We start from the raw sequence: 25,648 nt of genomic DNA, 5'->3' as shown, positions 1-25,648 counted from the left end.
ATTTCAATTATTTATTTTTACCAGTGAAACCAATATAACATCTCAACATTCACAAATATACATTTCTGACATTCAAAAACATAACAAAAACAAATCAGTGACCAATATAGCCACCTTTCTTTGCAAGGACACTCAAAAGCCTGCCATCCATGGATTCTGTCAGTGTTTTGATCTGTTCACCATCAACATTGCGTTCAGCAGCAACCACAGCCTCCCAGACACTGTTCAGAGAGGTGTACTGTTTTCTCTCCTTGTAAATCTCACATTTGATGATGGACCACCGGTTCTCAATGGGGTTCAGATCAGGTGAACAAGGAGGCCATGTCATTAGATTTTCTTCTTTTATACCCTTTCTTGCCAGCCACGCTGTGGAGTACTTGGACGTGTGTGATGGAGCATTGTCCTGCATGAAAATCATGTTTTTTCTTGAAGGATGCAGACTTCTTCCTGTACCACTGCTTGAAGAAGGTGTCTTCCAGAAACTGGCAGTAGGACTGGGAGTTGAGCTTGACTCCATCCTCAACCCGAAAAGGCCCCACAAGCTCATCTTTGATGATACCAGCCCAAACCAGTACTCCACCTCCACCTTGCTGGCGTCTCAGTCGGACTGGAGCTCTCTGCCCTTTACCAATCCATCCATCTGGCCCATCAAGACTCACTCTCATTTCATCAGTCCATAAAACCTTAGAAAAATCAGTCTTGAGATATTTCTTGGCCCAGTCTTGACGTTTCAGCTTGTGTGTCTTGTTCAGTGGTGGTCGTCTTTCAGCCTTTCTTACCTTGGCCATGTCTCTGAGTATTGCACACCTTGTGCTTTTGGGCACTCCAGTGATGTTGCAGCTCTGAAATATGGCCAAACTGGTGGCATCTTGGCAGCTGCACGCTTGACTTTTCTCAGTTCATGGGCAGTTATTTTGCGCCTTGGTTTCTCCACATGCTTCTTGCGACCCTGTTGACTATTTTGAATGAAACGCTTGATTGTTCGATGATCACGCTTCAGAAGCTTTGCAATTGTAAGAGTGCTGCATCCCTCTGCAAGATATCTCACTATTTTTGACTTTTCTGAGCCTGTCAAGTCCTTCTTTTGACCCATTTTGCCAAAGGAAAGGAAGTTGCCTAATAATTATGCACACCTGATATAGGGTGTTGATGTCATTAGACCACACCCCTTCTCATTACAGAGATGCACATCACCTAATATGCTTAATTGGTAGTAGGCTTTCAAGCCTATACAGCTTGGAGTAAGACAACATGCATAAAGAGGATGATGTGGTCAAAATACTCATTTGCCTAATAATTCTGCACTCCCTGTAGTATACATACAGAACACATATCTCTCTGAGTTTATAAACCTTTTTAAACGCTGTTGAAAAACCAAAACAAAAAAAAAACATGTTTGGTCAATTTGCTGTTCTCTGGCCATCGTTGGTTTTTGAAGTGTCACTCAAACCACCATAACAATGTCCCAATATTGTAAAGTTTATGATAAAGTATCTTGCATCCACTTTCAGTACTGAGAGTCGCTTATAGTTGCGTCAGTTTGTAAAAATTGCTGCAACTATAAGACAGACACCCACTTCCTGAGTTGTCAGTCATGAGGCCAGAATTTTCAGTTTCGGGGTCCTTATATCAATTATGTACAACTTGTGTGTGCAGCGTGCATGCGCCTCACTCACAAGTAGAAAAGGTCTCTTACTCAAAACTGTGACCTTGGTTATGTGTAAACTTATAGCATACCTCCCAGCAGTCTCAAATACTGTGAATTTTCAAGTCCTGTCCTGCCATACAAAAGTTGGTTTCAATGGTGGAACTACAGCTTCAGCAGGGCCAGCGAGCTGGATGGCCTTCACCTGATGATATTCTCTGATTGGGGGCCTGTTTGGGCATCTCTGCCCTTTAACCCCTTAAGGACCAAACTTCTAGAATAAAAGGGAATCATGACGTGTCACACATGTCATGTGTCCTTAAGGGGTTAAAAGCGCAACGGACTGGGCACCTGATCAATTTGCAGTTCGGTGCTGGGAGGAAGTGAGGTCACTTTCGTCCAGTGTGCACAGTGCCGCGCAGGAGGCAGAGAGAGGAGGAGGACGTGGAAAGAAACATAAGATTGTGGACAAACAGTCAAAGCTACCTTACCCCCTTAAGACCGCAGCCAAATGTACAAGTTGTGTGTCAAAACAAAACGTAAACAAAACCTGGCATTTGCGCTATATGTCTGTCCAACCGTAATTCACCTCTTTCATATTAAATGCACCCACGCTTATTATATATCATTTTATGCAGGGGAAACAGGGCTTTCATTTAACATCAAATATTTAGGTATGGAACATAATTTAATATGAATCAAATGTAAAAAAAATGGGAGAAAATAAGATTTTTTAAAATTTTCTTAGTTCTACGTGACATTTTAACTGTGAATGTCAAAATACTGTTTGCTTTTACTGCAATAAAATACACATATTTGTATTCAGCGATATCTCATGTGTAAAACAGTACCCTCTATGTACAGGTTTTATGGTGTTTTGGGAAGTTACAGGGTCAAATATAGCGTGTTAAATTTTTCATTTTTTTCACATTGAAATTCGCCAAATTGGTTACGTTGCCTTTGAGACCATATGGTAGCCCAGGAATAAGAATTACCCCCATGATGGCATACCATTTGCAAAAGTAGACAACCCAAGGTATTGTAAATGGGGTATGTCCAGTCTTTTTTAGTAGCCACTTGGTCACAAACACTGGCCAAAGTTAGTGTTAATATTTGAAAATCCCAAAAACTAATTTCAACGCCAATTTTGGCCAGTGTTTGTGACTAAGTGGCTACTAAAAAAGACTGAACGGGGGGGCGGGGCTGGGCCGCCATGGCGGATGGCCGCATGTCAGAAGGGCTCCTGAGGCTTCTGGCTTCAACTCGATGACTACCTTGCCGTTCCACTTACCTTGAGCCAGAATCATGAAGTCAACGATGCAGGCAGCTGCTGGGGCTGCTGACAGGCCCAAGATCCGGAGTTTTATGGCTCCCGAGGGGAAGCTGAGACTGCGGCCTACAGGGGTGGGGAGTGAAGTGGACGGCTGCTGCTTTACTCATCTGCCCACTTGCTGCATATCGGCTTCTACCAGCTTGCTGATCCTGTTCTCCCCCCCCCCTTTGGACTGGTGGGGGTTATCCCGGTCCCCACTGGAGGGCCCAGAGTCAATCCAGCAACCGATACTCAGCAGGCCTGCTGTAAGTGCACCAGCGACTCAAACACAAGATGGCTGCCGTAGAGGCCCCTCCGGACCCAGCAACAATTTTCAGCCTGCAGGACGGCGCGAACGCCTGCAGGACGTTTTTCAGCCTGCAGGACGGCGCGGCCTCGCAGCCGCTTACCCAGGAATCAGGCCCTGCGGAGAGGAACTCCTCATCGCAGACCTACACCCAGAAGGGCTAACCAACAGCAACGGGAATGCCACCAGGGCCACTTCACGGATACCGATTACGGCTCACTGAGGGTCCGGATCCGAGGGTGACAGAACGCCATGAGACTGGTGGAGCGGAGCTAACAGGCCTTGTTCACATGCTGTAACTATACCATTAGTCAAAACAGACTCACAGGAGGTTGGAGGAAGATGAGGAGCATTCATATACTTACAAGCTCTTTGCAAACATTTACTGGGTCGCATGGTGGCTGAGGGCTCTGCAACTCTGTGGAACTCTAGTGGTTTTTTGCTTTAATTATTTCTATTCCGGGCTTATCTTTTATGTTATGTTTTATTAGGCAAAGTTAAGCTGTGTTTAACCTAACTCTGATGCTGGGATTGAATGTAAGATACCAGTACCTTGTTTTATTACCAAGCTGTCACACCATCCTTTCTTATCAGGGGAGTGACCTCATAGATCAATTCATTGCAGGCTGACCTCTAAAGCTATCGAGTGTAGGGGTGGAGTGGGCTACCAGGCACTCAAAATTGATGTTCTTTGTGTTTTTATGCACTTGTTTTACTATACTTGCCTACAAATCAGCAACCAGTGAGAAGCTCTATTTCTACTCCATATTTTTATTCTTATATTCACTCTTCAATCTGTGCACTAGCCCGGTTTTACTTTTGCATTTAACAACCATCCTATAGGGTGAAACGACATTCTGTTGTTGCTAAGCTACTCAGTGCTTATACTTCACTTGGTTCCTCTATTTTTGGTTTTAACGCCAAGCACTGTGTCTCTTTCCTTGCTATAATTGTGAAAAATGTGCATTAATAACGCTGTACCACACACTTGTACTACTATGCCGTTTGAATTGCTTGCTATAGCTGTTGTGGCTCTGCAAGTATGTTTTTGTAACTACATGCACAACAAAAATAAAGAATAAAAAAAAAAAAAAGACTGAACATACCCCATTTGCAATACCCTGGGTTGTCTACTATTGCAAATGGTATGCCATCATGGGGGTAATTTTCATTACACTCGGTGCCTGAGCCTGTCTCCACAACACCCCTACACTCGGTGCCTGAGCCTGTCTCTGCAACACCACTACACTCGGTGCCAGGGCTGGATTAACATAGGGGCTAATGGAGCTGCAGCTCCAGGCCCAGGCCCATGGAATAGGCCCATTTTTTACACACACTACTCTTAGGTCTGCCACCTGACTGGTATTTTAAGGCACAGCCAGTATTTGAGGCTGCCTGGCCGTGACAGTATTGCAGTAATACCGGCAATACAAATGCAAATATTTTTCTCAGTATAAACGGAGATTACTCTGCAATACCAGCACCGGCCAGTAGGGGTCACTGTGTATGGAAAGAGGCAGTGATAGGAAGTTACAGCATCTACCTGCTTCTCTCTACTCACTGATCCGCGGGGAGCAGCAACACAGCACAGAGAGTCTAAACAGCAGCTCCCAGCCTGCAGAGACAGACTACAGCTCAGGTATGTGAAGGAGGGAGAGAAAGGCTGCAGGGAGACATGTGGACACCAAGACACTAGGGGACACTGGGAGACACTGTGAAACATGGGGAAACTGAGACATGGGGGTACTGAGACACATGGGGACACGAAGACACTAGGGACACAGTATCCCTATGTCTCCCAGCCAGTGTCCCCTAGTGTCCCAGTGTGTGTCTCCATGTCTCTGTGTCCCCAAATGTCTGTGTCCACATGTCTGCCAATGTCCGCATGTCTCTCAGCCAGTGTCCCTAGTGTCTCAGTGTCCCCATATCTCCCAGTGTCTGTGTCCCTAGTGTCCCCATGTCTCCCAGTGTCACCAAATGTCTCAGTGTCCCCATGTCTCCCAGTGTCCCCATGTCTATGTCCACAAGTGCTCCCATCTCTCCCTGTGTCCCCATGCCTCCCAGCCAGTGTCCCTAGTGTATGTGTTTCCATGTCTCTCAGTGTTTCCATGTCTCTTAGTTTCACCAAATGTCTGTGTCCCCATGTCTCCCAGTGTCTGTGTCCCCATGTATCTGTGTCCCTAGTGTCTGACCCCATTTCTCCCAGTGTCACCATGTCTCCCAGTGTCCCCATGTCTGTATCCACAAGTGCCCCCATGTCTCCCAGTGTCCCCAAGTGTCTCAGTGCCCCCATGTCGCACTGTGTCCCCTAGTATCCTAGTGACACAGAACACACTGAGACATGGGGACACCGGGAGAAATGGGGACACAGACACTGGGAGACTAGGGGACTGGGCGACATAGGGACACTGACACTGTGATATATATGGACACTGATGCCAGGCTGGCCTTCCAATTCTTTGGACATACATGCCCCCTTTGGGGCATGTTCGCCCCTTTTGGCAGTTCTGGTCACGTGATTCGCGTCAGTGGCCCACCCTTTTACCCCGCCCATTGACTTCCTGCTTCACTGGACACTGCTGTTAGGGGGTATGGATTTACTTGAAAGATGAAAGCATGAATTAGAGAGAGATTAGCATAGAGTATGTGTTTTCTTATAGCTGCATCCTTTGAGTTTCCCACCAACACCATCAGATACATGACGCTTGAGAGGTATGACTGTTTTAGTGTTTTTGGTCGATAAGATTCTGTAATTAGGCCCCATCGTAATTGTCATCACCAGGCCCACTGTGCTCTTAATCTGGCCCTGCTCGGTGCATGAGCCTGTCTCTACAAAACCACTACACTCGGTGCCTGAGCCTGTCTCCACAACACCACTACACTCGGTGCCTGAGCTTGTCTCTACAACACCACTACACTTGGTGCCTGAGCCTGTCTCCACAACACCACTACACTCAGTACCTTAACTAATTTCATTGTCAGCCAGCCCACACCATTTTTGTTCCCCTACATACCTCTTAAGTTAAGAGTAGTAAAAAAAATATTTTTTGTTGTTGTTAATCAATGGGCCTATTCTATAGGCATGGGCCTGGAGCTGCTGCTCCATGATCTCCTATGTTAATCTGGCCCTGCAAGGGGGGCCTAAATATGTGCTTAAACCAGGGCCCTCTCTGCATTAGATCCGCCACTGTTTGGTTCCCTGGTGCCTTGCATCTGTTGACTCCAGGGAATTGTCCACACCAGCTGCAACATGAGTATAAGACAAGTAGCACTCTGTACATGTTTTGCCCTGTATGGTGAAAAAAAAGTTTATGCAAATTGATTATTCTGAAACAAAGTTTTGGGTGACATGGTTTTGTCCATGTGGCAATTTAGTCAAATGTGATTGTTCTGGAAAAAATAATTCAGACAAGCCAAAATGGCATGAAAATGCACCTATTAGTGTACTGCAAAATATATATGTCTATTGCTGTGTTTTGTGATTCATCCATATGGTGATTCAATTAGGGATTTCGGATTAATCTCTGTCCAAAATTAAAGAAACACTATAGGGTTAGGAATACAAACACATATTCCTACCCCTATAGTGTTAAAAACACAATTTAAGTGGCCGCCTCCCCTTTTGCTTCCCTTTAAAAAAGGGGTTAAAACTCACCTTATTCCAGCGCAGTGTAGGTCAGCCATTGCTGGCTCTGCCCCCTCAGCTAAGAGCATCATAATTGACAATCCTGTGCTTTCCAATAAGAAAGCATTTGGAGGCTAATGCACACGCACGTCAAAACACCGCTCTGTGCCAATCAGTATCTCCTCATGAAGATGCATTGAATCCATGCATCTCTATGAGGAACACTCAGCGCCCATGCTGAGCGTGGAGATACTGTACGACAGTACTGCGCATTGTGCTGCACTAACCCAGGAAGCACCTCTAGTGCCCTTCTGAATGACTGCCACTGGAGGTGTTACTAGGCAGTAATGTAAACACTGCCTTTTTCTATGAAAAGGCTGTGTTTACATTAAAATGCCTACAGGGACATACTATAGACAACACAACAACTACTTTAAAGGACCACTCTAGTGCCAGGAAAACATACTCGTTTTCCTGGCACTAGAGTGCCCTGAGAGTGCCCCCACCCTCAGGGACCCCCTCCCGCCCGGCTCTGGAAAGGGGTAAGGGGTTAAAACTTACCTTTTTCCAGCGGTGGGCGGAGAGCTCTCCTCCGATCCTCCTCTTCTCCTCCCCGTCGGCTGAATGCGCACGCGCGGCAAGAGCTGCGCGTGCATTCAGCCGGTCACATAGGAAAGCATTCATAATGCTTTCCTATGGACGCTTGCGTGCTCTCACTGTGATTTTCACAGTGAGAATCACGCAAGCGCCTCTAGTGGCTGTCAATGAGACAGCCACTAGAGGAAATAGGGGAAGGCTTAACCCATTCACAAACATAGCAGCTTCTCTGAAACTGCTATGTTTATGAAAAAATGGGTTAACCCTAGAAGGACCTGGCACCCAGACCACTTCATTAAGCTGAAGTGGTCTGGGTGCCTAGAGTGGTCCTTTAAGCTATAGTTGTCATGGTGACTATAGAGTCCCTTTTGCACAAGTCTTGTTTCCTCTAAGTAGGGCCAGTCAGGGAAGGCTGACATCAGTTCACTTTGTGATGAATATAGTTTTTATACAAACTATACCATGCCATACCTTTGTCTCCTCATATATTTAGAACAGATAGAATCTTAAAGCGGCCACTGCCATGTCATCTTTGGACTCCTCTTCTATCTGCCAGGAGCCCAGGTCAGTGCTGTACTCTCGTGCATGCATTAGGGTACAAAACACTCCAGACCCCTAAAGCTTGCTAAAAGAAAGCTTTACGTGTGAAGACTGTGAAGCACCCCCCCCCCCCCCTCTTAAGAAAACAAAAGGTCCAATTACTTCCTGGTTTGGTTAGCTCAGTGGAGCTAAACTCAAGAGGCAGCAAGATCACCTGCCTTACAAAGACTTCTCATTGAGTTGCATTGGTAAGTCTGTGATTGGACAGTCACAGAAAGTCTGGGCGGAGTTAGAAGGGGAGGGCATGCAAAGGCAACAGACAAGAGATCTGCCGTTTTTACAAGCTGTTTTTAAATATAACTCCAATAAAACATGCATAATTTAAATTCATGGATAGTCATTTGGAGTATATCTACTAAACCGTTGTGGTGGAATCTCGGTAAAAATAAATTTAGTAGGCCGAGATTACCACGTGGCATGTGTACGTGCATATGCTGACGTATCGATCAGTTGGTTGCACGAGGCAAGATACGATCAGTAGTGTACGGAGCATGTGCAAGAATACAGGATATAGTATTCCCCCTCCTCCATTGTGCTGGACAAGCCATGCGGTCAAACAGGAAGTTAATTCTTATTGTGTTGATTGGTTAAGAGAATGTGCGGGTGGAGCTTAATATGGGAGGAGTTATATGCCTATATAAGGAGCCTGCACTATTGTCCGGGGCTCAGAACTTGTGGTATTTTGGTGACGCTAGTCCCTCTGAGTCCCGATCGGTGATCCAATAAAGAATCTCTTCCTTCCTGAAGAAACCTGTGTCCATCTCTCTGTACTTGGCTTCCGTCAGTTTCTCCGGTATCATTTGGTGCATTGGCCGGGAAGCTCATCGTTCAACGGTAGCTGAGAGGCAGAGGCGTGAGACGGTCTATCTTTGCCCACGTTCTCTACGGCTGCACCCCTGAACTTCTGCGTGGACCTCCCTTCGTCTCGGCGCCACTGGGCCGTTGTCCAGGAGATCATCGGCCTCTACGTGAGAAGTGCTGGGGTGTCCCCGTCGATGAGTGTGAACTCAGGTTCAGGAACGAGGAGGTAAGACAACTGCTGTTTTAGACGGCAGGACCCACTAGGGGTATACCGATTGTGCGGTAGGCCCAAAGGGGTTTTGAATCTGTGTATCTGCCCCCTCTGTCGGAGGGAAGGAGCGAAGGCGCACCGCTCGATCGAACGCTCTTTAGTCAGACCGTTTGATTTGGTTAGTCAGGCGGGGCGCTCTGGTGTAAAATAGCCCTAGCCGGACACCGGTGTCTTGTCTAGACTAGCGTTCTAGGGTGTATATTTTGTTCGCTAGGTCGGAGGGACCGGGAGACTAAGCGGCGTCTGTGTAAATCCGGTTCGCTAGTTCTCATCCTATCTGGGCTAAGTGGGAAGGCGTGTAAATTTGGAACCCACTAGACTTTTGATAGTACGACTAAGAGGCGTCTGTGTAAATTCGGTCCTCTAGTTCGTTGTATAGTGCGACTAAGAGGCGTCTGTGTAAATTCGGTTCTCTAGCTCGCTATATATGTGGTGATTGGGCAGTGTGGCTAACCAAAACGTATGTAGATTGTTTTTAGGTAGTCCATTCAAGGTACTGGCCAATAGTTTAGTTGGGAATTGTAAATGTGTTAGCGATTGTTTAGTAAAGTGTATATCTTGTTAGATAGCGCGAGCTCAGCCGTCTAGCGAGAGTGTTAATAGTGTGTTGCTGTATTATAATGCACGGTACCATAACCCTGTATATTTACTGACATTGTATAATAAGTACTAATCATTGTCGTCCATTGCATGTTTAACACCATAACCACTAATAATTGTATTGTGACCTTAACTTGTACTTTGACCTATGCTAACCGTACTGTAACCGCTATTTGTAAAAGACGATGTTACTGGGGTGTGTTATAGACGGGTAATTCGTATATAGAGAATTATAGCGTGGGTGACTGTATAGTTACGCCAAAGGGCATAATATTGATTATCTAGTGACTGGTGTAACAGCTGTGTGTGTACGGGAATTCCCTGAGTGTTTATTGTTATTGTGTACGTTTCACTTGGTAACCGTACCACGTGGTGCTGTTGCCAGAGGAAACGGGTGTGACTGTTGAATAGTACGCGTGTATAGTATTTGTTGTCGACGACGTTCCATTGTTAAGTATGGGTGCGTCGCAGTCAACGATTCCGGATCCCTTAGGTTGCATGGTAAAGAATTTTAAAAAGGGATTTAAAACTTGTGATTTTGGGGTTAAGATGTCTCCTGTACGTTTGGTTACTTTGTGCACTAGGGAGTGGCCTACTTTGGTTGCGGCATGGCCGCCACGTGGCAGTTTGGATCTAACTCTGGTACAGCGCTTACACGTGGCTGTATCAGGTAGGCCTGAACTTTACGGCCAGTTTCCTTATATTGACTGTTGGAGACAGGCCGTAAATGACTCGCCAAAATGGCTCCAGACATGCCACGAGGAGCAGTGTCGCCTCATGGTAGCTAGGACTTGTTCGTCCACTAGGACTGGTGTTAGGCCCATTTTGGACACGCCCCCTGAGTCCGAGATCCCTTTGCCGCCCCCTTATTTTCCGTTAAGAAGAAGTGACGCAAACGCAGGAAGCCCTGCACCCCTCCCCTCATTACCCCCATCCACTTCCGCTTCCTCCTCCAGTACAGGATCCACCCCCCCTCGTACTAAATCTCCCCTTCCGGAACCAGAACCCACCCCCATTAGAAACGAATATCCTGATTTGGCGCCACTTCAGACTTCCGGTCAAGCTTCATCTAGCTCGGCTCGAAGTGTTTTATTCACGACCTTTTCCCAAAACCAACCTCCCACATCCCCATACCCTACCTCTCCCCGACCGGAACCCATGACTGACGCCTCTCTACGTAGCCCCATCCAAACCCGACAGTTAACTGGTGCCCAACAATTAAAGCACTATCAGATGCCTCTTCGCCTAAATCCCGGGTCAGCTTATATCGATGCCGCAGGTCAAATGGCACACGCTGACCCAGTCTTCGTATATGTCCCATTTACCACAACCGACCTTTTAAACTGGAAGACCCATAATTCCTCGTATACTGAGAAACCACAAGCCATGACTGATCTGTTCACCTCAATAGTACAGACGCATAATCCGACATGGGCTGATTGCCAGCAGTTATTAATGACTTTATTTAATAATGAGGAAAGAACGAGAATAAATCAAGCAGCCATTAAAGCATTAGAGGATAGAGCCCGTGCTTTGAACCAAGCTAATCCAGCAGCATGGGCCGCAACACACTATCCCAATACCGATCCCGATTGGAACGTAAATGGTGCTGACATGGTTCAACTCAGAGCCTATAGAGACGCTATAATTGCTGGCATGAAAGCAGGAGGAAAGAAAGCCATTAACATGTCGAAGACAGTTGAGGTGATCCAGAAAAGCGATGAAGCGCCCAGTGTCTTTTATGACCGATTATTGGAGGCATACCGCTTGTATACCCCCTTTAATCCGGAAGACGCAGACAATTCCCGAATGGTTAACTCCGCCTTTGTCAGCCAAGCATACGGAGATATTAAGCGCAAGCTACAAAAGTTAGAAGGGTTTGCAGGTATGTCAATCACCCAACTAATGGAGGTAGCAAATAAGGTCTATATGAACAGGGATACAGAAAATAAGAAAGAGGAAGAGCGCAAGATGCGTAAAAAGGCTGATATGCTAGCGGTAGCGATCGCAGGCGTAGATAGACGGGGCCCAGATAGAGGCGATAGTAAGTGGAATGAGGAACCTCTAAGTAGGAATCAGTGCGCTTACTGTAGGGAAGAAGGGCATTGGAGAAATGAGTGTCCGCGAAGAGAACAGTCTGAGAGAGACAGACCTAGGTCAGGTTACGGAAACTTTAGAGGCAGAGCGAGAGGTAGAGGAAGCCCCGGAGGGAGTAATGGTTATAGAGGGAGTAATGGGAACAGAGGAAGTGTTAGGGAAGATAGATATATTCCAGCAGCGCAGAGGTCCCGCGATAGAGAAGGTAGGGACTTTGTAGGATTGGCTGACACGGTCATGGAGGACTATTGATACCGACCGGGCTCCATCCCCCTTGGTCGAGCGGAGCCTATGGTCGATGTATCAATAGGGGGGAAAAGGAGTGCGTTCATGATCGACACTGGTGCTGAACATTCAGTGGTGACTAATCTAGTTGCTCCTCCATCTAGAAGGACTATTACTGTGATAGGAGCAACTGGAAGAAGTGCTGAAAAACCGGTTCTTAAAAGTCGACTCTGTACATTGGGAGGCCACGTAGTGAAACACCAATTCCTTTATATGCCTGAATGTCCAGTCCAATTGCTGGGACGTGATATGCTATCAAAATTACAAGCGCAGATTACGTTCCTACCAAATGGAACAACATCCTTAAAGTTTAATGGACCTTCAGGTATTATGACTTTATCCGTACCAAAGGAAGAAGAGTGGCGACTTTATACAGTGTTGACTAGCCAAAACCCTAGGAGTGATGAGACATTATTCAACCCACCAGGACTGGCCCGCAATATTCCACCCATAAAAATTGAACTAAAACTTGGGGTTTATCCAGTAAGCCTACGACAATACCACATCCCACAGAAGGCTAAGAAGAACATTCAATCCTATCTGGATAAATTCATACGGTATGGTATCCTAAAATTCTGTACTTCCCCCTGGAACACCCCATTGCTGCCTGTTCAGAAGCCCGGTACAGATGAGTATCGACCTGTGCAGGACTTAAGAGCAGTCAATGATGCGGTTGTTAGCATACATCCAGTTGTACCCAATCCATATAACCTGCTTGCTTTAATTCCGGGCGGGGCTACTTACTTCACAGTCTTAGATCTCAAAGATGCCTTCTTTTGCCTCCGAATTGCCGCAGAAAGTCAATGTATTTTCGCTTTCCAATGGGAGAATGCTGTAACGGGCTCAAAACGCCAAATGACTTGGACAAGACTGCCTCAAGGGTTTAAAAATTCACCTACCCTATTTGGTTCAGCCCTAAGTCAAGATCTATTGGATTTCGAGTCCATCCCAGGAGAGTGTGTATTGTTACAGTATGTAGATGACTTGTTGATAGCAGCAGTTACCAAAGAAAAATGTCAGCAAGCAACGCACGATCTACTACACATTCTCTGGAAGGCAGGATACAAGGTGTCTAGAAAGAAGGCTCAGTTGTGTTTGCCAACTGTCAAGTATCTGGGATTCCATATCTCTGAAGGTCAAAGGATTATGGGGCCAGAGAGAAAAGAAGCTGTCTGCCAAATACCAATACCCAAGAATAGAAGACAAGTGCGAGAATTCTTGGGGGCAGCAGGCTTCTGTAGGATATGGATTCCCAGCTATGCGATACTAGCAAAACCTCTGTACGCAGCCATCAAAGGTACAGAGCACGACCCCTTCTTATGGACCCAAGAACAGCAAACGGCATTTGAAGATGTGAAGAAGGCTTTGATGAGTGCCCCAGCATTAGGTCTACCTGATCACACACGACCATTCTACTTATACGTACATGAGCAAAGAAGAATGGCTGTGGGAGTATTGACACAGTACTTGGGATCATGGCAAAGACCTGTTGCCTACATGTCTAAGCAATTGGATGCAGTGGCCAGCGGACTTCCACCTTGTCTAAGAGCCGTAGCTGCAGCCGCCCTGCTAGTAGCTGAAGCCGATAAACTCACTCTGGGTCAAGAACTTTATGTACGAGTTCCACATGCAGTACAGACGTTGTTGGATTACAAAGGAAATCATTGGTTTAGTAATAGCCGTATGACCAAGTATCAAGCAATGTTGTGCGAAAACCCAAGAGTGCATTTAGAGACTGTAAACACTTTAAATCCGGCTACCCTTTTGCCACAACCTACTGAAAGTCAACATGATTGTTTGGAAGTAATGGATGAAGTATTCTCAAGTAGACCAGATCTTCGTGATTTTCCCATCCAGAACCCCGATGTTCAATATTACACCGACGGCAGTAGTTATGTGAAAGAAGGGATCCGCTATGCAGGATATGCAGTAACAACAATAGACAAGGTGATAGAAGCTCGGCCACTGGCAAAAGGAACATCAGCACAAAAGGCAGAATTAATAGCACTAACACGAGCGTTACAATTGGCTGAAGGTTTAAGAGTAAATATCTATACGGACTCTAAGTATGCGTTTTTAACCACTCATGCCCACGGAGCTTTGTATAAAGAAAGAGGACTACTGAATTCAGAAGGCAAAGAAATCAAGTACGCAGCTGAAATCCTACAACTATTGGAAGCAGTGTGGGAGCCGAAAGAAGTCGGTATTATTCACTGTCGAGCGCATCTGAGAGGAGATGGTGATGTAACCAAGGGAAATCGGATGGCAGATAGTGCAGCTAAGCGTGCTGCCGAATCAGGAAGACAGGAGTATGTGGGGCATATAGCTGCTCTAATACCAACCCCACTGTCTCAATGGACTCCAGTTTATACAGCTCAAGAAGAGGAGTGGTTAAAGACTGAACCGGGAAAGTATTTGGAGAACAAGTGGTATCAGCTAGAAGATGGAAGAATAGTTATACCAGCATCACTAGCAGTAGAAATTGTCCAGAACTATCATAACGGGACACATTCTGGGAGAGACAGTACAGAAGAATCTCTCAGGAAACATTTCTACATACCAAGACTGTCCAACTTGACTCAGGCCATTGTACGTAGATGTGTAACGTGTGCTAAAAATAATGCAAGACAAGGACCAGTAAAGCCACCAGGAGTCCAGTTTATGGGGGGACTCCCCATGTCCGATCTACAAATAGACTTTACAGTGATGCCTAAATCGGGTGGACATCGTTACCTGCTGGTAATTGTGTGCACCTATTCAGGCTGGGTAGAAGCATATCCTACTCGTACAGAGAAAGCAGGAGAAGTTGTGAGATTCCTGCTACGAGAAATAATACCCCGATATGGACTACCCTGTTCTATAGGATCGGACAATGGTCCAGCTTTTGTTCACCAGTGCCTACAACAACTGACTCATATGCTTGGTATAAAGTGGAGGCTTCATACTGCATATCGACCCCAGAGTTCTGGTAAGGTAGAGAGAATGAATAGAACTATTAAGAACCAGTTGGCTAAAATGTGTCAGGAAACCCAACTTAAGTGGAACGTTCTCTTACCCATAGCTCTATTGCGAATCCGCAGTACCCCTACCAGAAGGATGGGCCTCTCTCCTTTTGAAATTATGTATGGGCGACCACCTCCCGTACTTGGTAACTTAAGGGGGGATTTGAGTCAGTTGGGAGAAGGAATTACCCGGCAGCAGGTTGTAGAGTTGGGTAAGACTATGGAGGAGGTACAGAAATGGGTACAAGATAGATTACCTGTGAATATTTATCCCCCTGTTCATAGTTATCATCCAGGAGACCAAGTGTGGATTAAAGAGTGGAATAATGTACCGTTAGGGCCCAAGTGGAGAGGTCCTTATGTTGTTCTTTTGTCTACCCCTACAGCGATAAAAGTAGCAGAAGTGACTCCGTGGATACATCACTCCAGGGTTAAACCAGCAGCAGTCGATTCTTGGCAAGTTACAGCAGATCCAGAGAATCCCTGCAAGATCCGGTTGAAACGCACTACTCAGTCGGAGTAACGAGGAATTATTGTGGATTACAAATTTTATTGTTACAGGTGTGAGTGAGAAGGCCATAATAAAGCCTGTCCGCTTACCATCACATAGTGTATAAGCCAGGAAAGTCTCGAAGAGACACCTGTGAAGACGAGCAGAACTCCATTCCCTGCAGCCCTCACATCCTGGAAGCTGAGGTTCCATCGCACGGACGAAGACTGAGGATGACGGCGAAAGATGTGCTTTTGATTGTGTTTATTTACATGTGTTTTTATATTCAGGAAGGTAGAGGTACCGACACTCCTAGCTGTGAGGTATGCATTAAGACTACGAGAACAGGTAACCATATTTCCCAAACCCTAATTTGGCATTCACAATACGAGTGTAAAGGAGAGGTATCAAGATGTAGATACCTAAATATAGACTATAGTGTGTGCCATTTAGGAGTAGGAGAACCTAAGTGCTTCAGTCCGGAGTATCAACCTCGTACAATTTGGTTGACTCTCAGGAATGGAGATCCTCAGGGGACCCTAATTAATAAGACGGTGTTAGAATCCGTATATTCTTCGGGTGTTCTGCTATTTGATGCATGTAAGGCGATATCAAGTGGTAGAAAGCCGTGGAATGTATGTGGGGATCTTAGATGGGAGAGGACGTATGGATCTAACGATAAATATATTTGTCCCAGTAGTAAAAATAAATATGTGAGTCCTAGATGCCCAAATAAAGACTATAACTTTTGCCCATATTGGTCTTGTGTGGGGTGGGCGACTTGGGGACAGACAGTAGATAAAGACATGATAGTGACTAAGTTGCCGACTAGCCCATATTGTAAGTCTATGGAATGCAACCCAGTCCATATACTTATAAATAACCCCGACAAGTTCCTAGATAAGTATGGAAATTTATTTGGGTTTCAGATATACGGGACGGGTTTAGATCCTGGGACATTATTGTTTATAGGAATAGAGACTGATACGGTATCCTCCCAGACTCATCAAGTATACCATTCCTTTTATGAAGAGATGAGTATAGATAATAAGATCCCCCATAGCGCTAAGAACCTGTTCATAGATTTAGCCGAAAGTATTGCCGGTAGTCTTAATGTTACCAACTGCTATGTGTGTGGAGGTACTAACATGGGAGACCAATGGCCTTGGGAAGCAAAGGAGGTAATGTCCGGTTCTGAGGCAGTTGACCAACTAATATCTGCACAAGCCGATTATCATTTGAGTGTTAGAGGTAAATCTGAGTGGAGATTAAAGACCTCCATCATAGGTTATGTTTGCATAGCAAGGAAAGGAATAATGTATAATACTTCTGTAGGAGAATTAACTTGTCTAGGGCAAAAAGCTTATGATGATGATACTAAAAATACAACTTGGTGGTCGGCTTCAAATGTCTCAGAACCATCTAACCCGTTTGCTAGATATGCCAATTTAAAGGATGTGTGGTTTGATTTATCCATCACATCTACCTGGAGAGCCCCAGCAAATTTGTACTGGATCTGTGGTAAGAAAGCCTATTCGGAGTTGCCACAGGACTGGGAAGGGGCATGTGTGTTGGGTATGCTCAAACCATCCTTCTTCTTGTTACCGATTGAAACAGGTGAGACTTTAGGTGTTAAAGTGTATGATGTGAATCATAGGAAGAAAAGGGGACCCCTAGAGATAGGTACCTGGGAAGATAATGAATGGCCTCCCCAGCGTATCATAGATTATTATGGGCCAGCCACGTGGGCAGAAGATGGTACCTTTGGTTATAGAACCCCTATTTATATGCTCAACCGCATTATAAGGTTACAGGCGGTGGTTGAGATTATCACCAATGAAACATCACAAGCACTCAATCTCCTAGTGAAACATAATACCAGGATGAGGACAGCAGTATACCAGAATAGATTAGCCTTGGATTACCTTTTGGCAGTAGAGGGAGGTGTATGTGGGAAGTTTAACCTAAGCAATTGCTGTCTTCAAATAGACGACGAAGGGCAAGCAATAGCTGAGCTTACTAGCCATATGGTTAAACTAGCGCATGTGCCTACTCAGGTATGGAAAGGGTATAATCCAAGTAGTTGGTTTGGTAGCTGGTATGAGTGGTTTGGAGGGCTTAAGGCAGTGGTAGGTGGAGTCCTATTGATCTTATTGTTGTGTCTACTCCTACCGTGTCTTATCCCCTTAGTAGTTAGGTCTGTGCAAAGCCTGATAGGAAGTATAGCAGAGAGGAAGGCTGCTGCACAGATAATGGCGATATATAAATATAGGGCTCTAGATCAGGGAGAACCAATGCAGGAAGATGAATGTTGAAGATTCACATCATAAGATAAGTCTGGTCTGGTTCAAGGTAACTTGCGGTGTAAGCAAAACTAAGGTTATGTGATGCCTCAAGTAATTGTAAAATATCAAGAGGCATCAAAGGGGGGAATGTGGTGGAATCTCGGTAAAAATAAATTTAGTAGGCCGAGATTACCACGTGGCATGTGTACGTGCATATGCTGACGTATCGATCAGTTGGTTGCACGAGGCAAGATACGATCAGTAGTGTACGGAGCATGTGCAAGAATACAGGATATAGTATTCCCCCTCCTCCATTGTGCTGGACAAGCCATGCGGTCAAACAGGAAGTTAATTCTTATTGTGTTGATTGGTTAAGAGAATGTGCGGGTGGAGCTTAATATGGGAGGAGTTATATGCCTATATAAGGAGCCTGCACTATTGTCCGGGGCTCAGAACTTGTGGTATTTTGGTGACGCTAGTCCCTCTGAGTCCCGATCGGTGATCCAATAAAGAATCTCTTCCTTCCTGAAGAAACCTGTGTCCATCTCTCTGTACTTGGCTTCCGTCAGTTTCTCCGGTATCACCGTGATTTTTATTTATTTAGTATTTGGGCAGTGTAGTGTCCCTTTAAATGCTATCTACCCTCTGAGAGGATTCTATGATTTATTTTTTTAATTCCCTTCTCATTTTCGCGCGCTCTATAGCCACGCCTTTAACTTTAAATCCCCGCCCCCCTACGTCACTCAGCTCCTGGGGTACGTGCGCATTGACACAGGACTCATGGCAAAACATTTCTCACCACAGGCTCCGACTCTACCACTGATCGCGTGGGGGGGTACAACTTTCCTATTTACACTCATTACCCGCCCTGCAGTCCTACACGTTCTAGATTAACCTATATAATTGATGCATCTGTTAAAATAATCTCTGCTTGTAAATTGTGTGTTTGAAAGAGCTGATATGTGACTTTTACTACATTTGAAGTTAATAAGATGTCTCCTGCGGTGTGGGTGACACTTGGTATGATCTGTAAAGTAAGACGTGCAGAAATGAACGCGCCGCACCCCAACCATCAGAGTGGGCGTGGCGTTTGTGGGTGTCAAACGCCCGGTCGTGATTTAATTGGAGAGTTACTTCCTGGAGGCGGGAACGTTCTGCTGGATGGCACGTTTTGATTGGTTTCTAAGGTGGAGAGTCAAGAGGGCGGATGAAGTTGCTCAGGGTGGCAGGTGTTGTGGGCAGGGCTGCTCCAGCTGCAACTTACAGTCTTTTTAATACAGTCCGTTTTATTTGGAAACTTTCTGGTTTAATGCAATGCAGTATAAAACTACTGAATTATTTCAAGGGATCAATCAAATGCATACTGACCAAGAGGTGAGTGATTCAATGTATTTGTAAAGATTAACTACATAGAAAGAGTAGCAAGTCAGAATGTATGTATGTGTTCTATGGGTGCATGCAAAAAAATTAATAATATATACATATGTATTTATTTTAGATATTGTGATTTTAGAACATTTTTAATAAATATGTATCTTTATGTATGGGGGGCAATAATATACATATTTTTTTATATTGTGATTTTAGAATTTTTTTTAATAAATATGTGTCTTTATGTATGGGGGATCATATACATATTTTTTTTTATATTGTGATTGTAGACTATTTTAATGTGCTTTTGCTTATGGGGAAAAATATATAATAATTTTTTACTAAAATCACAAAGGATTGCTTAGATTTTTAGATTTTTTTTAATATTTAGGAATTCACCAGGGAATTGTACATTAAAGTGTAAAATAACTCAACTGGCACAGTGTTTTTGATCCCTATTAATTTTTTTTAAATTTTGACCAGACACTTTAAGTACCATGATTCCCTGATAATTTCACATTTTAGCAAATCATTATGTGTATTACTTTTTCCATATGAACCCCAAGGCTAGAATTACATCTGATCGATAAATTGACAATACACCTATAAGATAAAATCAGCATGCACAGTTTTCATGTGGGTTTTAATATGGTGTCAGCAGTGAAATATTGGAGTAGTGGGGATATATGTAGAAATTGTTTGTTTGTTTGTTTGTAGGGTGGGGTTCTGTATAATGTCTCTTATTTATAAATAGATGTAAATGCATGTTGTGACATACTGTACTTATAAAGCTAGCTATTATTCTACATAGGGAAAGGAATTTAATTCCCATGTGACATGGCCCCTTAAGCTGGATAAACATAGATTTTCATCCTGAAGATGTTGAGCAGCCCATCCATGGTGTGCGTGCCCAGCTCCATGCAGAGGAATGCATACTCTTCCAGATGAGCGCATTGAAACGAAAGCACTTACAGTGAGTATCCAGTGTCAGACCAGATCTGCAATCTTGCTGTGAACACTCCCCTAATAAGACTTCTCATATTCTATCATGGGATCTCATTGCATGTACATAGCCATCTGTATGATGGATTACTATATATATATATATATATATATATATAATCTCCTCAAAGAAAAGGATTTGCACTCTCAGGTTTTCCAAAAATCAACAAATTGATTTTTTTTATTTTTTTGGGGGGATATTTTTTTTTCCCAACGATGGCTAGAATAGAATTGGTGGTGACAATAGTATAAACTTACACAGAGTATGTACTATATTGTAACACCAAAACAGACAATGCTATCACCAAAGTGTACCTCACTTACAGCCCCGAAGTGAAATATAAACTAGGAATGGGGTAGCACACAAGATATAGAGGATACAACCTGTACAACACGAGGTGATCTATCGGAGATCTAGAAATATAAAATCACAAATAGTGAAGTATGCAAAGTAGGGTGACTAAATGTTCTGCGCCTATCTCCCCTCTGGGGTACGTAGGAGGTGATTAGAATCCTTCTTGTAAGATAAATCCTCGAGGGGAAATAAGAAAAAAAAAAAAGACAGACAGGGTAGTACTGTTAAAAGGTAACAACATTTTTTACACTGATTACACTTACATCAATGCTGTAATCAGCTATCATATCTCCACTAGCAAGTGGAACAAGGTGGTGTGTTCATCTGTGCAAAGTGGAGTGGTAGTTGGATCCAGCAAAGTGGTATATAAAAACAATAATAATAATAAAACACAAACCTGGAAGTAAAATAGTCTCTATATGAATCCAACGCGTTTCGTCAGGGTATGACTTCCTCAGGGATAGTATAAACTTAATTTTTGAGTAGTAGTGCCTTCTGATACTGCGTAAATTTCACTATTCACTAATCCAGACATTATGTAGAACTGACAATAGGTAAGCTGGAAACAAACAACCAAATAGCCAACTCCTTTCTTGTCTAAAGTGTGTCATTACCTTGATTTTCAGAGATTCCTGGTTTACTGCTGAACTCCAGAAGGGTACTTTAGTGCCATAAAAATGTCTTGTTTAGTTCCAATTCTCCTCTATATAGGCTTGCATTATAAATGGTCACGTAAGCTGTCTTAAGTTATTATTCTGTTAAAACAAGTTTTAGATTTATGGCTTGATTTCTGCCGCATGGTAAAACAGATGTCGGAGTTGGTAAGCTGAATTGAAATTGAAACCAGTGAGTTTTGGTTTTTTGCTAAATTGAGAATTCATCAAGGAATTGCGAATGCAGGCTGAATAGGAAATATTCTCCAAGCCTTTTCTAGTGTGCTCTTGCAAAGTCACCCACCTGAAGACAACATATATGCTAATAGAAGGGTGACTGCAAATATAAAAAAATGTCACTGAGTGTGTGTGTGTGTGTGTCAGTACCAGGTTGTGTATCTGTGGGTCACTGAGTGTGTGTTTGGATTGAGGTTGAGATGCCATGCCTGGGAGTGGGAGGGCAGGATCCAGGGGCCCAAGTAAATTCTTGCCCAGAGTCCAATCAATATTAAAGGGACACTATAGTCACCTGAACAACTTTAGCTTAATGAAGCAGTTGTGGTGTATAGAACATGCCCCTGGAGCCTCACTGCTCAATCCTCTACCATTTAGGAGTTAAATCCCTTTGTTTATGAACCCTAGTCACACCTCCCTGCATGTGACTTGCACAGCCTTCCATAAACGCTTCCTGTAAAGAGAGCCCTATTTAGGCTTTCTTTATTGCACGTTCTGTTTAATTAAGATTTTCTAATCCCCTCCTATGTTAATAGCTTGCTAGACCCTACAAGAGCCTCCTGTGTGTGATTAAAGTTCAATTTAGAGATTGAGATACAATTATTTAAGGTAAATTACATCTGTTTGAAAGTGAAACCATGTTTTTTTTTCATGCAGGCTCTGCCAATCATAGCCAGGGGAGGTGTGGCTAAGGCTGCATAAACAGAACCAAAGTGATTTAACTCCTAAATGACAGTGAATTGAGCAGTGAAATTGCAGGTTAATGATCTATACACTAAAACTGCTTTATTTGGCTAAAGTAATTTAGGTGACTATAGTGTTCCTTTAAAGACTACCCTGATGTGTTTGTATATATGATGTAACATGTGTATGCTAAGTGCTTTTTCAACTGTTCTTATTGAGGAAATATCTCCAATGTGAGCCATTTATGTGTGCACATGCACCATACACCTGCTTTTGTTTAATATAGTGGGAAGCACTATACTGAGGACTACTTACTTGTACATTACTAGCGGGGACCTGGATTTGGGGTCTGCATATGTACACGCAACCAGTGATATCCATACTTCGTGTGAATGGGTGTCTCAAACCAGGGGCGTATTAGCCGCGAGGCAAACAAGGCATTTGCCTTGGGCGGCATTTTCCAGGGGGCGGCAAAAAAAGCCGCCCCCAAATGCCCAAGGCAAATGTCTTGTTAGCCTTGCGGCTAACAGACATGCCGGCGGGCTGCTGGGCGATCGGGCGGCGCTGCCGGGCGGGCGGCCGGCGAGGGAGCACTTCCCCTGAGCTGTCTGCTCAGCTCCCTCGCCAGCTGCAGAGTGAGGCTGGGAGGCGGAGCCGGAATATGACGTCATATTCCGGCTCCCAGCCTCACTCTGCGGCTGGCGAGGGAGCTGAGCAGACAGCTCAGGGGAAGTGCTCCCTCGCCGCCCGCCAGGCAGTGCCGCCCGATCGCCCAGCAGCCACTGGACCACCAGGGAGGAAGAGACACCCTCCCCTCCCCAGCATTCCCAAAGGTAAGGAGGCTGGGGTGGGGGGGGGGGGGGTGTTAAATAAAAAAAAATTTTGTAAAAAAAAAAATTAAAAAAAATGTGTTAATGTGGGTGGGCGAGTGTGTGTCTGTGTCTGTGTCTGTTAGTGTTTCTGTCTGTGTCTGTTAGTGAGTGTGTGTGTCTGCTAGTTTGTGTCGGCTAGTGAGTGAGTGTGTGATTGTGTCTATTAGCGAGTGTGTATTTCTGTTAGCTAGTGTATGCGTATCTGTCAGTGAATGTGTGTGTGTGTGTGTGTGTGTATTTAGAATGCAGGGCGAGGGAAAGGTTGGGTGGGGGTGGCGCGGGGGGAGGGGGGGCGTCATATTCCGGCTCCCAGCCTCACTCTGCGGCTGGCGAGGGAGCTGAGCAGACAGCTCAGGGGAAGTGCTCCCTCGCCGCCCGCCCGCCAGGCAGTGCCGCCCGATCGCCCAGCAGCCACTGGACCACCAGGGAGGAAGAGACACCCTCCCCTCCCCAGCATTCCCAAAGGTAAGGAGGCTGGGGTGGGGGGGGGGGGGGTGTTAAATAAAAAAAAAATTTTGTAAAAAAAAAAATTAAAAAAAATGTGTTAATGTGGGTGGGCGAGTGTGTGTCTGTGTCTGTGTCTGTTAGTGTTTCTGTCTGTGTCTGTTAGTGAGTGTGTGTGTCTGCTAGTTTGTGTCGGCTAGTGAGTGAGTGTGTGATTGTGTCTATTAGCGAGTGTGTATTTCTGTTAGCTAGTGTATGCGTATCTGTCAGTGAATGTGTGTGTGTGTGTGTGTATTTAGAATGCAGGGCGGGGGGAAAGGTTGGGTGGGGGTGGCGCGGGGGGAGGGGGGGCGCCTGAGTTTTGTCCTGCCTAGGGCAGCACAAAACCAGGATACACCACTGTCTCAAACTTGTCTGTGAGCGCAAAATAGCTTTGGGTTCTTTGTAGCCACCCACACTTTATTCCTTACTGTGTCCAGTAAAGAGTCCCCCAGTCTGCAGGTTGCATGTTCAACATGGCCCGTGACTCCTCTGCCTTCTGTGAGATCATGATTGGTTGATTTATCTCTGTCCAGTGCTTCACATATGGATGCACTGGGAAGAAAGAGCAATTGCTAAATTCTGCCAATGCAGTGCTTCTCTGTGGGAAGCATCACCTGTGTTCAACGTCCTCATGTTGGAGGGGATGACGCTGAATGTGAAGACTTTCAAAGTAGCTCTCAGTCTGACCGTCAGTAGAGACTTAAGGGACAGCATCTATGCAAAAAAAAAAAAGGGAAGTTTTGGTGATCAGAGTATCCTTTTAAAGGTGCACTCCACAGGAAAATTGTTAAAATAAAATATTTAGTAGATATAACCCCATTGCAAGCGTGTATTTAGTGATGCATATTTAATTGAGGGCATATCTAAAAAGAGCTTGCAAAGCTGCAATTCTTATACATACAGTCTTTTTTCTTTTCTTTTCTCCCAGCATAGACTCATTAAGAAGCGTCTGATTCTACTCCGCGAGTGCACATCTGACAGAGGACCAGGGAGGTGGCTGCGGATGAGGAAGTAGGAGCAAGAAGGACAAGTAAGATCTTGGAGCCATGTGGATGCGCGCTCACTGGCCTCTGTTAGAGAAGGCAGCCTTGCTCCAGCACCCCTCCACTTCAGTTTTCCGTTAGTTCTGTGGAAGGGGGGGTGTTATTTAATAATAAAATTATATAAAAGTGCAGATTTGTCATAGTAATTAACTTGAACTTCTATAAAGCTCCTCGCTCAGAAAGCACGTCAGCAAGCTGAATTGCTTTGTGTGTAGTTTGGTCCTTTAAAAGCTGCTCTTGTAACCCCTCCTCCACAATGAGTATTTCATAGAGGTTGAATCTTTATGAAATGCTCCGATTGGCTGTGTTGGAATTTTACTAAAATTCCAACCCACTCAAAAGAAATACTGAGACAAAGTAGGGACTACTTGTATCTTAGTATTTTTTTTTCCTACGCTTAACAAAAAGGCAGAGCTACCACTGTCAAACTTGTCAATTTTTTATTTTGTTTACCCAGCCGTCTCCAGTGACCTTTGTAGAGACATTTTAAGGCACACAAACATATATTCTTTACCCAATAGTGTTAAAACCACCATTTAGGAGGTTTGCCCTCCTTAGCCCTATTAAAAAAAAAAAACTCCCTTATTTCCAACGTCGGGCCGACCCTGCCCCTGATACGCCTCCTTGCTGACATCAGAATTTATGAATATATATATATATATATATATATATATAATTATTTTTTAATTTTTTTTTTTAAAGCCAATTCAATGCTTTCCCACACACAAAGCACTGGATTGGTTAAAATCGTCAAGGGGTCAGAGGCGGAATCAATGCATCTCTATGAGGAAAACTCGGCATCTCCATGCAGCGCGTGAAGACGCTGAACGGCAGTGCTGCACACTGTGCAGCACTGCCCCAGGAAGCGCCTCCAGTGGCCACAGGAAAGGCAATGTTTACATGACAATGCCTGCAGGGAATGATTATACTCACCAGAACAACTACATGACGCTGTAGTTGTTCCCGTGACTATGGTGTCCCTTTAAGCTGTTTCAAAGGAGGATCCCATCCATGAGACTACAGTGTTAACA

At 44.6% G+C, this 25,648-nt stretch overlaps 1 protein-coding gene and 1 long non-coding RNA gene across 2 annotated transcripts in view; one reads left to right on the top strand and one right to left on the bottom strand.

Annotated features, from left to right (window-relative positions):
• PHRF1 (PHD and ring finger domains 1) overlaps nt 1–21,280 on the bottom strand; it is a 78,810-nt gene extending 57,530 nt beyond the window's left edge. Inside the window, exon 1 of the mRNA XM_063437846.1 lies at nt 21,260–21,280. The gene's annotated coding sequence lies outside the window, so the exon portion shown is untranslated. The remainder of the gene's footprint in view (nt 1–21,259) is intronic.
• LOC134578803 (uncharacterized) lies at nt 19,139–24,584 on the top strand. The gene is made up of 3 exons (XR_010086132.1): nt 19,139–19,291; nt 20,100–20,261; nt 24,503–24,584. It is a non-coding gene; the product is annotated as an uncharacterized LOC134578803 (long non-coding RNA).
• Nucleotides 24,585–25,648: the final 1,064 nt, after the last annotated feature.

This window comes from Pelobates fuscus, chromosome 12 (assembly GCF_036172605.1).
Source record: "Pelobates fuscus isolate aPelFus1 chromosome 12, aPelFus1.pri, whole genome shotgun sequence".
In the NCBI taxonomy this organism is placed as follows: domain Eukaryota; kingdom Metazoa; phylum Chordata; class Amphibia; order Anura; family Pelobatidae; genus Pelobates; species Pelobates fuscus.
Note: the sequence above shows the minus strand (reverse complement) of the source record. Positions and strands in the feature narration are given on the sequence as shown.